Source organism: Pogoniulus pusillus, chromosome 11 (assembly GCF_015220805.1).
Source record: "Pogoniulus pusillus isolate bPogPus1 chromosome 11, bPogPus1.pri, whole genome shotgun sequence".
Lineage (NCBI taxonomy): Eukaryota > Metazoa > Chordata > Aves > Piciformes > Lybiidae > Pogoniulus > Pogoniulus pusillus.
This window is the reverse complement of record NC_087274.1, coordinates 8731540-8742866: the sequence shown is the minus strand read 5'-3', so window position 1 is coordinate 8742866 and position 11327 is coordinate 8731540. Positions and strand designations below refer to the sequence as shown.

General features: G+C 45.6%; 1 long non-coding RNA gene and 4 other non-coding genes across 5 annotated transcripts; 1 reads left to right on the top strand and 4 right to left on the bottom strand.

Annotated features, from left to right (window-relative positions):
- Nucleotides 1-919: 919 nt before the first annotated feature.
- TRNAQ-UUG (transfer RNA glutamine (anticodon UUG)) lies at nt 920-991 on the bottom strand. The gene has a single exon. It is a non-coding gene; the product is annotated as a tRNA-Gln (tRNA).
- Nucleotides 992-1609: 618 nt separating this feature from the next.
- On the bottom strand, nt 1610-1681 carry TRNAQ-CUG (transfer RNA glutamine (anticodon CUG)). Its single transcript has one exon. It is a non-coding gene; the product is annotated as a tRNA-Gln (tRNA).
- Nucleotides 1682-3390: 1709 nt separating this feature from the next.
- On the bottom strand, nt 3391-3462 carry TRNAM-CAU (transfer RNA methionine (anticodon CAU)). The gene has a single exon. It is a non-coding gene; the product is annotated as a tRNA-Met (tRNA).
- Nucleotides 3463-4106: 644 nt separating this feature from the next.
- LOC135179822 (U6 spliceosomal RNA) lies at nt 4107-4213 on the top strand. Its single transcript, XR_010304137.1, has one exon. It is a non-coding gene; the product is annotated as a U6 spliceosomal RNA (small nuclear RNA).
- A 5106-nt stretch (nt 4214-9319) lies between these two features.
- On the bottom strand, nt 9320-10246 carry LOC135179281 (uncharacterized). Its single transcript, XR_010303963.1, has 2 exons — nt 9650-10246; nt 9320-9530 (listed from the first exon to the last, which is right to left on the bottom strand). It is a non-coding gene; the product is annotated as an uncharacterized LOC135179281 (long non-coding RNA).
- Nucleotides 10247-11327: the final 1081 nt, after the last annotated feature.

The following is an 11327-nucleotide window of genomic DNA, read 5'->3' as shown; positions in this document are numbered from 1 at the left end:
AGCACCCAGTGTGGCTTTAGAAAGATAACTGGATGCAGCCAATCTTTTGCATTGAGTAGTTAGGCTGCAGGTAACTAAACTGTTACTTAAAGCACTGCTGCGCAAGGAATAGTAAAGAAATTTGTTTATCATGTTCACACAGTTGGGGAAGGGATGAATATTAAGTGTAGCAGATAATTTTCAACAATGAGTTGTGCAAAAACATTTTGTACCAAATGCAACAACCCCTTCCATATGCTCCCTTGGACAGTTAAGACCTTAACCCCCCCCTAAACTACTAACTATACATGCAAGGTTCAGTACCAAGTGGTTACCTGGCCAGAGGAGAAGGAGAAAGGAGCTAATCTCCAGTCTGGCATGCTCTTGAACTGAAAACTAAAGATCGTGTCAGCAAAGCAGAGGAAACACCCATGTGAATTGTGCACGGTTAGCTCCATGACACGCACTCAGCTGCATTTCTGTCCCTTGCTTGCAAGTGAATAGTTTGGCTCTGCTGAAAAATAATGAGCAAATGCTGCATTTCTATCAACTGAAAATCAGATTTCCTTTAGTCCGAGTTATTTTTTCTCCAACATCCCATCAAGCCAGTTGTAAAACACAATGAAGGACCTGTTAAAATTGTAGTAAGAACTATTTAAAGTCTTAGTTGATCTCTGTCGAGTGCACATTATTACACTGTAAATTTAAATGTATATTCCATTTAAAAAGAGCAGGGGGCAGCGTGGTGGACCTGAGGCCACAGACCCTCTCCTCTGGGCACGTCCGTTTGCCCCGCGCTGTGACCAGACAGTATCCTGTGCCCGGGTCTGTGCCGCTGTCCGCTACTGTGTTCATTTCGAGGACGGTTGGGCACAGAGGCTTGCCCTGACCCGCAGTGACGATACGGGGAGCCGGGTAGCCAAAAGCGACGCCTCGCGGCAGGTTCTACCGAGATTTGAACTCGGATCGCTGGATTCAAAGTCCAGAGTGCTAACCATTACACCATAGAACCGGGTGGTGGCACTCGCCTCCGCGAGGCTGGAGAATAAAGCTACGGCGACCCCGTGCCTGCCACCTAAATTCCTATTAGTGATTCCTATCCGTGTCCAGACTGCCCGCGCAGGGCCCCGCTGCAGACAGCCCGTCCTGCTTATTCTCTCTCTCCGCGATATTCGTTATCTCGTGGTATAAGGGCCGCAAAGATGCCACGCCAGGAAGAAGAAAAGGAACATCAGGAGGATATCTTCTCCCAGCAGCAGCCTGCGCAGATCACCTCCGGCTTTCTAAAGCGCCAGTTAGCATTGAGGGTCCACGCAGGTAGGTCACAGCATAATAAAACGAATTAATTGCGGTTTACTCTCCTAAAGCATGTCTGAAACCTTCCAGATAATTCGTGTGAGACATGTACTGGCCCAGTGCAATCAATTATAACCACTACGAAATAAACGAATCATGAAGGTTTCGTCACTTGTTTCTCTTTTACTCCAAACACAATTCTTACGTCTCACTGTAAATCGCTGCTTAAAGGAATATCAAAAGTCCATGCAAAACAACACTGTTATCTTGAAGTCGTTCTAAATCACGACTGAGACTAGTAAAGATATTTGCCCGTGGGCGAAAAACAAACTGCAGGTTCCACCGAGATTTGAACTCGGATCGCTGGATTCAGAGTCCAGAGTGCTAACCATTACACCATGGAACCGCCGAGATGCGCCCCCCGAGCCGCTGCTCTTCAGGGGATCTGAAAAGTGACAAGGACAAATGTATATTCTGTTCCTTGTGTCCTGTGCTTCACGCCGTGCGACAACCTCACCTTGCTCATTCACAGCATCGTTTTACAGCACTAAAAATAAGGCACATTCGGAGCCAACACCACTAAGCCCATTGTCAGATCATCCAATTTAGTGCTTGAACACAGAATTTCAATCCCACATGCACTTCACATTTCTGTACTCGTTTTTCTTTCATGCATTTGAGGCTATTTGTTTCCCATATTTGAGAAGGAACAGACATCGCTGTCACAACTGTTTTAGTGTGTCAGATTGTTTCCTCTTGTGGTATTAGCTGACCAGCATACAGGCAATAGAATGGTCCATTTAAACAGGCAAGACATGGAAAAGCTACCAAGCTATGCAATGAGGTTTTAACAGAATTAAGAACATGGACCTGTTGGAGCTGGTCCAGAGCAGGTCACAAGAATTATTCAAGAGGAGGAACCCCTCTGGCTGTGAGGACAGGATGAGAGTTGGACTTGTTCAGCCTGAAGAAGGGAAGGCTCCAGAGAGACCTTCTGGTGGCCTTTTCAGTAACTAAAAGGGCCTGTAAGAAAGCTGGGGACAGACCTTTTAGAAGGGCCTGTTGTGACAGGAGAAGTGGTAATAGTTTAAGCTATTAAACTCCACCTGGAGTACTGTGTGCAGTTCTGGAGCCCCAACACAAGAGGGACATCAAACTGTTAGAGTGAGTCCAGAAGAGGGCCATGAAGACGCTCAGAGGGCTGCAGCAGCTCTGCTATGAGGACAGGCTATGAGAGTTGGGGCTCTTCAGCTTGGAGAAGAGAAGGCTTTGAGAATACCTTATAGTGGCCTTTTGGTATCTGAAGGGGGCTACAGGAAGGCTGAGGAGGGACCATTGACAAGGTCTTGTAGTGACAGGACAAGGAGTAACAGGTTTAAACTGGCAGAGGGGAGACTCAAACTAGATGTTAGGGAAGAATTCTTTACAGTGAGGGTGGTGAGACACTAGCACAGGTTGCCCAGGGAGGTCATGGCTGCTCCCTCCCTGGAGGTGTTCAAGGCCAGGCTGGATGAGGCCTTGAGCAACCTGTTCTAGTGGGAGATGTCCCTGCCTATGGCGAGGGGTTGGAACTGGATGATTTTTGAGGTCCCTTCCAACCTAAACCACTCTACAATTCCATAAAAGAGGGAAATTCAGAATAGATATAAGGAAATCAATTTTTTACAGTAAGGAAGGTGAGACACAAGAGAACAGGTTGCCCAGAGAGGTAGTAGATGCCCCATCCCTGGAACAGTCAGGTTGTCTGCAGCTCTGAACAATCTGCTTTAGTGAGATGGAGGTTAGACTAAATGACCTTTAAACGTCCCTTCCAACTCAAACCAGTTTGTGATTCTATGAAATCATCAAATTGTGCTAGAAGAAAAGGTTGCAGTCACCATATTCTGGTGTATTCTGTCCTTTCTTCACTCACACCTACACTACGTTGCCAAGAGAGCTTTGGAAAATAACTGCACTTGCAACGTCAGCCAACCCCACAGCCGTAAATATGAGTGAAGAGGCAGGCACTGGGTGTTGTGAACCCAAGTGCCTGTGAGCCGGGACATCCTGAGATTGCTCCGCATGGGGACTGTTCGCAGCAAAACGGGAAGGAAAAAAAAAAAAAAAAATTTCAGCTAGCAGAGGATGGTTTCGATCCATCGACCTCTGGGTTATGGGCCCAGCACGCTTCCGCTGCGCCACTCTGCTGCTTGTGCTCAGAGTTTCTTGAGCGAGCTTTTTGTGGTAATGCAGCGCCCACTGAACTCCGCAGGGGCACGACGCCAATCCCACAACGCTGCACGACACTGACCACCTCAGAGGGGAGCCCCTTCCCAGAGCAAGTGAACACCTGTTCACGTTCAGCGTTACTTATATATAAGGGGTCTACTTGCTATACCTCCTGTGTGCTTGAAAGACACTGGAGCTAACCACAGATATTTAAATTACCAGTATGTTTCCCCAGCGAACTGGTGTTAAAATAATCGAAGTAGAACTACCGATATATTACCACAGAAAACAGTAAGATCACTAACTGCAAAGAATTGAATACCGCTGCCCTCCCATGACGAGTCCCCGTGGTGGAACACGTCGCGGGCACAGCCGCCAGAACGCGCGGGCAGGTCTCGGCCCAGAGTGCTTTGCGCATATTTGCATACAGCAGCGCGCCCCTTGCCAGCTTCGCGCCCCTCGTCTGTTCCCCCTCTGCAACCTCGGCTTAGCGCAACTGCTGGTTCATGGTGCAAAGGTAGGACGAATGTACAGCCCGTGGTTTTGAGCCACAGCCCTTCACCCTAACAAAAACAACTCACAGACACTGGACTACAAATACCTGACAAACTGATCACCAATTCGTGCTCGCTTCGGCAGCACATATACTAAAATTGGAACGATACAGAGAAGATTAGCATGGCCCCTGCGCAAGGATGACACGCAAATTCGTGAAGCGTTCCATATTTTTTCTTCTCCTTCTTCCTCTTTCAATTTTTTCCCCTTCCTTTCTCTCTTTTCCCATCTCCCTCTGCCAAGCTCTCAGCTAGTCCCTGGAACACCTGCGGATATGGCCGGAATGACTCAGATTGCCTCCAGCTAGTGTTTGGTTCCAGTCACACTCTCGCTCATTTAAGCACTCACTGACTTTAAAGGCACAAGGACAAGAACTGAAGTCTGAGTGTCACTGACCAGTACCTTATGTATTTTATCTTAGGTTTTGTTCCTCGTGTTTCACCTGTTCTCATTAACTCTTCTCTGGACACAGCAAAGCATGGGCCCTGCCACCGAAAAGCTTCTCCTGACCTGAATGACGCAAATTCTCTCTCCATTTCTTACTCCATCACTACAGCCCATAGTCGGACTCAGTTCTGTTTGAGCCCGTGCTGCCAGCAAGAGAACCTGGGCCACTCTCCACCTCAGCCTTCCACACACATGCTCCGTTTCACTTGCTACAGATAATCAAATGCCTCTTCCCCTCTTCCTCAAGTGACGGAATTCGGACACAGGAGAGGCACGCACACCCCAGCCGATAGTAACCTCAGCAGACCGGTGTATTTTTTACGTAACACTTGCAGAATTCGCCCCTGTCATTTCAGCCCAGCCTGCTACAGCACCTCCGTCGACTCCTCGTCCACCAGGCTCCTCTCAGAATTACAAGCCCGCCTTGCGAAGGCCGTTTCGGAGCCGGACACCGGTGCCCATCGAACACACAGAAGCCCGCGCTCTGAAAGCCCGCCCGCAGTGCCAGCAGTACAGCCGCGGCGGGGAAAGGCGCGGACGCTGCCACAACCACCCCGCGCCTACCAAACGACCACCACCAACCCCACACAGCGGCTGCCGGCAGCAGCTGTCAGCAGCGGCCTTGTGCCGTCATCACGTCGCGCCCGCTCCCGCGTCAGGTGACGGGGCCGTCTCCCCTCGGGGGCGCGGGAAGCTTCTCTGCCGCCTTTCCCCGTCCTCTCGTTTGGTGTTTGGTCTCTTTTCATGTCGTCTCTTTTTTCCTGTATGGCGCTAGCAGGCGGCTCCGGCGCTGTCTCTTCACCGCCCTCCCGGGATGTCGGCGGAGACCGTGAGGTCTGGGGAGCGGGTCTTGGCGCGACATTGCTCCTCCCAGGGGTCTAGGGACATCCCACTGGTGGTGGAGCTGTGGCCTTCTCACGCCTCACTGAGAGCCCTTGGGAGGGTTTTCTCCCCAGAATGGTTCTGTTTTCATGCACCTCTTCTTAAGGAAAGCGAACCACCTTGCTGTCGTAGATTTTTTTACCTGTCGTGGTATTAGGTGAAACTCGGGATAGATTTTTAGCTAGACGTTACCAGCAATTAACGATGTCCTCGTGTTCTGACAGAAGCAGCATCCTGCTCTCTCAATTAGTGGTGTGTCAGTGTAAAAACATCAAGTACTTACTCGTTCAGATAAAGCTGTTACACAAACAAAAATTCGTTTTGTACCTCAGCTGCTTGCAGAGGTTTCGTGACTGCTGGCTGAAGGCACTGGTCTGCCCCCTGCAGCTGGAGTTCTCACAGGTCCTGAGTCTTCAGTGCCACTGGATCTGTACAGCTCATCATTTGCAGTCTCCTTGGAGAGAATGAACACCCACGACGAGCTGTGTTGTGGATGTTGTTGACACGAAACAGCTCTTGCATTCAAAGTTTTCCTAGGGAAACTGCAATCCTTTTGAGCGTTGCATAGGTGACTTCCACGATGGAAGTAAGTTGGAAAAGATCTTTGAGATTATTGAGTCCAACCCAGCACTTCCTTCTCTTGCAGAAGGATACTGTAAATAACTAAAATTGTTGTGTTTTGTAATTCATTCTTCTCCACACTTGTGGGATTCAGTACTGACCACCAAGAGAAAGGGAAGGTGTGGCCAAAAAAGCATCAGTGAAGGCAGGGGTACAATCTGAAGGTACTGGTGACCAAAAAACTCCCTTCATTTAAAGAGTGTGTGTAGCAAAGCACTGAGTCAATAGGGACCATTCCTCCGAAAGATCTAAAATTCTTTTAAGAAAAAGGAATTATTTTTATTACTAGGTAATGCTTTTGGGGCTTTGGCATTGGGAACGTGGCTTCTATTCAGTTGGAATTCTGTGATGGGGCCAGCGAAACTTAACAAGGTGGATGTTTTTGGGAAGAAAAAGCAGAGCAGCAGCAGATGGTGAGGGGGAGAAACTAAGAATAGGAATCACAGAGCAAATATTATTAGAGATGTTCTTCAGTGAAAGTGCACCAGTTTGCTAGTTTGATTACTCTGCTTGTTTGACTGTTTCTGACAACTTTTTTCACTTCATGCATTCTACGTGCAATTTTTTATTGCATGTTAGATACCATACAGCCTAATTTAGGTGCTTTTAATGTAAAAATTACTATTCTTTGCAGATAGGATAACTTAAGTGACAGATATGAAGCATGTGTGAAAATTTAAGTGTAATGGCTCATCTTCAGCAATGATCAATGTAACAAATTTTACTTTTGTGTTAAGCTCACACAGATCAATATGCAGGGAGAATGCAGGTCTTGTTGGATTTCTCTACAGGTATTTTTTTTTCTCAAATCTCTTATGATATTGTAGTTCCTGTTTTATATCATGAAGGCCCAAATGACTGGAGGATCCTTTTGAAAATCTGCTTTCTGAAAGTTTACACCTAAAACCTTTGTGTCATTTTTTGTTTGTTTGTTTGTTTGGATTTTGGTTTTGTTTTGGTTTTGTTTTCATACTGTTTCTAATAAATTGGAGTGCTCTGAAGGATTTTAACACAATCAAAAGACTTGCTGGGAATTAACTGTATGGTGATAAATGTTGTGCATTTCAACTTTATTCTTAGCTCTCTTTATTAAATAGCTGCCATTGATTCTGTTTCATGTTGGAAGGGAAACAAGTTAAAGCTGATGATGATGAGAGAGTTGGTCTTTGTTGGAGGATAAATAGTACCATTGCTGTTCTGTATTGCTTAATGGGTATCAGTATTGCACTGGAACATGGAAATGTTTGACTTTGTGCTCGTGTCACTTTTGTCTATGAATAACACTTTTGTAACAAATAGCTTAAAGAGCAAAATGAACAATCACTGCAGCAGGATATTATGAAGCCCATAATACTAAGTGGGACCTAAAAGGGATTTAGTTCGTGGAGTCTTTCTATGTCTGCTTAACATAACAGATTCACCTTCTTGTCTTATAGGTCCTTAAACCATTGATAACCAGGAACTGGGAAAACATACCAGATAAAAGATTGAGCATTCCCTTGCATTCTGGAAACAGGCTGCTTAGCTATATAAACTTGGTCTTTGCATGTTTTTTACTCTACTGTACAGATTAATTATTATGTGAAGAAGTTTGCATTGGCATTTCCAGGGAGCGGTTTCTCAATCTTGTCTCTCATATATATATAAAACCTGAAATAAATGGGATGTTTAAGCATATTGCTGGGTTTACTGATTGCTCTTGCAGCAACTTAGGGCATTTTATATTGAAAATTGCATGCTTCAGGAGACAGCAGGCTTGATAAGTTCATAAGGTACATTATTGCTATAATTACCTCTGGAAGGTACATATGCAGGAGGTCAAAAATAAGATATTTTCTCTGGAAACAAATGAAGCACCATAAAATCTTTATCAGCAGAAAGGTGATAGAATAGCCTTCAATGAGAAGTTGATGGGGAGAGAATAGTTGAAGTAATGTGGAGAGGCTGCTATGAACTATTCAAACCTTTGAAATTCTTTCCTGTTCAAGCAGAGGCAGCATTGCTGCACCTGGTGCCCTCACTTACATTTCTTTGCATTGCTGTGGAGGAAAATGAACCTTAACCTTTGCTGAGCCTGGTGTATTGGCTTTGAAATATTATTCCTAAGTGGCAGCTGCTGCTGCTTTATAACCTGCACTTCCTTGTACAAAGAATGCATGTTTATTAAAGAACTTGGGTGAAACAATTCAGGGGCAAAATATTAACCTTACCAATGTGGGCATCTAAGTGGTAAAATCAACATTAATATAAATATCAGTGGAGTTAAAAAATATTCCTTTGCTATGTCTGCCACAGAGCCAAAATGAGCTGAGGTAGGAGAAATCAGTACTGGCCAGCAGACCCCCTTAACGAGAAGAACAGGGGGGAAAAAAACCAAAATACATTAACTGAAAACCTTCAGGTTTTGTTTTCTTATCTATCAATGCATTATTGAGAACACAGTCATGCACCTTGATTTTATGATGCTATTTTTACTAGCACACGTAACATCAGTAGCTTGCTTAACTTACTAACTTAGCGTAAGAGGCCAGTTGCTGCATATTTGCTTTTGTTTCACAATGACTTGGTAGAAGTAAATGTTAGTACTGCCTTGCTTTCCCCAGCAGCTTTGTGATTTCAGAATAAACAGGAACTTAGAAACACACAACAGCTTTTAGTGGTTCACACAGTTCCATTATTTGGAATGTGAATCTGCTGATACAAACAATATAGGTGGAGATAATCAGAAATAAGTATAAAAAGCCTTCTGAGTAGTCACATTTAATTGGAAAGTATTGCCAAGTATGTATTTTACAGAAATAATGGTGATACAGAGGGAACTATCTCATATTTAAACAAAAAGGATAAACTGCAAGGTATTCTCTTTATGTACCTGTATCACTGAGAATTTATGCTAGCTTGGGAGAAGTTGCAATTATTGTACAGTAATTATTTAAAAACATTTATTGACCCACAGTAGAACACATAATGAAAATCTTGCATATCATAGTTGTAAATGATAAAAGATAGTGAAATATATTTCAGGACGTTATGGCCCTTTTTTTCCCCCTTTTCTTTATTTTCAAGTTATGTAGATGTTGAGCAATCACCTAAAAAAAGATTTTGTTTGCTTACTTGGCTGATTCAGCAGATGCAAATAAATGTTTCTGTAAGCCTCCAGCCATCTACTAGCTCTTGAGCTAACTTGTTTGACTTGTTACTGTGATTCTACCAAAACTGAAAGTAGAAACAATTAACAAAATAAATCGGCAAGTGTGATTGTCCCTCTCTGTATTTAATGATCCATAATTATTGCTAGCTTGATCTCTGGTTTTAGTAATTTATTTTCAACTGCAGTGCATGCAAGGAGTACGTGGAGTTGCCAAGAAGCTGGTGGAATCCATGCTGAGTACACTACAGAACCTAGTGACCACACGGATTCCAAACTTAAGTTCCCTTTTCTTCTGCCTTATGCGATTTCATAGTCTCCTTTCCACAGGTAATCGCATGTCAGCGTTTTCTGCTCTTCAGGGGAAAAGTCTTGTTTTGTCTCACAATTAGGCCTTTCAGGAAGGAAAATAATAGGATGGTTGCAATTCACACCGGGAATTGTTGCTTGGAAAAAAGTGTTTGTTACACATTTACTTAAGTTTGCTATTAAATATTCCAGAAATGTAGCTACCTGCATCCTCTCAGCTGCAGTGACCTGCAGGTAGCATTTTTTACCTCGGTACCTCCGGGTTACTCTCAGTAGGTGCGACCATAGTTAACTGCAGGGTGTAACGTTTAAAAAAGGCTTTTACCGAGTTGCCTTACAACTAGTACTCCACTTCGACACCTAAGTGCCGCTGAGGTCTCGTCGCACACGAAATAAAGGAACATCCCGTGGCTGCCGCCGCGGAGATACACGGGCGTAGCTGGGCTAGGGGACCAACGAGGTGCGGATCAACCCAGTTAGTGGAAGGCCACCTTCTCCCCGGGGAGGCGCCGGCGCCACCACCGTACAGCGGCGCACACGCAGGCTAAAGCGGCCCCCGCCCGCCCCGCTGCAGGCCGCGCCCCCGCGGGCCACGCGTCACCATCTCGCGCCGCCCGCGCCGGTCACGTGCGCGCTGTTTATTTCCGTCGCTGCCGGAGCGGCGGCGCCGTGAGCGGGTGAGTGACAGGTGCGGTGTTCTTGGGCGGAGAGGCGCTTCCACGGCGGCATCCCGGAGAAGTGCGGCGGCGGCGGCGGCTTGGGGGTGTCCTTCGCAGAGGCGTGAGGCGGGGTGGGGCTGGGCCGGCCCGGCCCCTGGGCCGTCACCGTGGCCGGACTGCAAAGGGCCACGTTCGCAGCAGCCTCCGGGAGAGGAGGGCGATGAGAGAGAGTCAGGGAGCGCAGACGTGAACTCTGAGTCGCTCAGTTGGCAAAGTGGCAGCTGCTGGAAACAGCTTTGGTTTATAGTGGTTTAGGCCCTTAACTTCATGGGAGTAAAAGGCTCGCGGTGTTTGGCACTGGGTGTCTGCTGATGAGGTGTCGTCAGCTGCTCTGAGCCTCGACACACTAAATAACCTTTGTTTTATTTCTAGGCTTACAATGTCAGTACCAGCAAAGAGATGTGGAAGGCCTCCAGTGTTGTCTCTTCTGGAAAAGAAGAAGAGAAAGCAAAGCCTTGATAGAAGAAGAGGGAAAACAAGGATTTATGTGGGGAATCACATTGACCGATGGTTGACACTTAAGGAAAAGCTGGATTTCAGAAACGATGCAGAAGTTGCAGGGTTTTTACTGGACTTGTGAGTAGACTGACACAGTACTCCTGTGTTCAGTAATACCAAGTAAATATTTTTTGGCATTCATACCAGCTGTGTATTTTCTTTCTAGGTATGACAGCTGCAACCCCTTGTCAAAAGCTCCAATCCATGCCCTCTCTGAGGATGGGAGAAGAATTACTGCGAAAGAAGAGCGAGTGCTGTCAGACAGCACTTCTCTGATAGCAGCTGATGGAATGTTAGTAGTGTACTCTCTTCATATGTGAAAGGCAGAGGAAATGTTTTTATTGATAGCATTTGAAAGACTGTAGCTGACATTTATTTTAACAGGTCAGAAGTTAGGTGGGAGGGGGGAAGTATACAGCTACTGTTATAATGCAAGAGGTTTTTTATATCCTTTGTAGAATAGCTTATGGTTTTGTTTTGTTGTTTGCATTGTTGAGCCCATAATACTTGTCTAGATGACATACAGACAAAGCAGCAAAGCTTTTATTCAGAAAAAAAGATTCCCATTACAAATGGGGTTGTCTTTGCAGGTATGGCAGTGATGACCAGTTACCTGATGAATCTACTTGTTCTGAGCACAGAAATGTGAGCACTGTGGCTGTGAA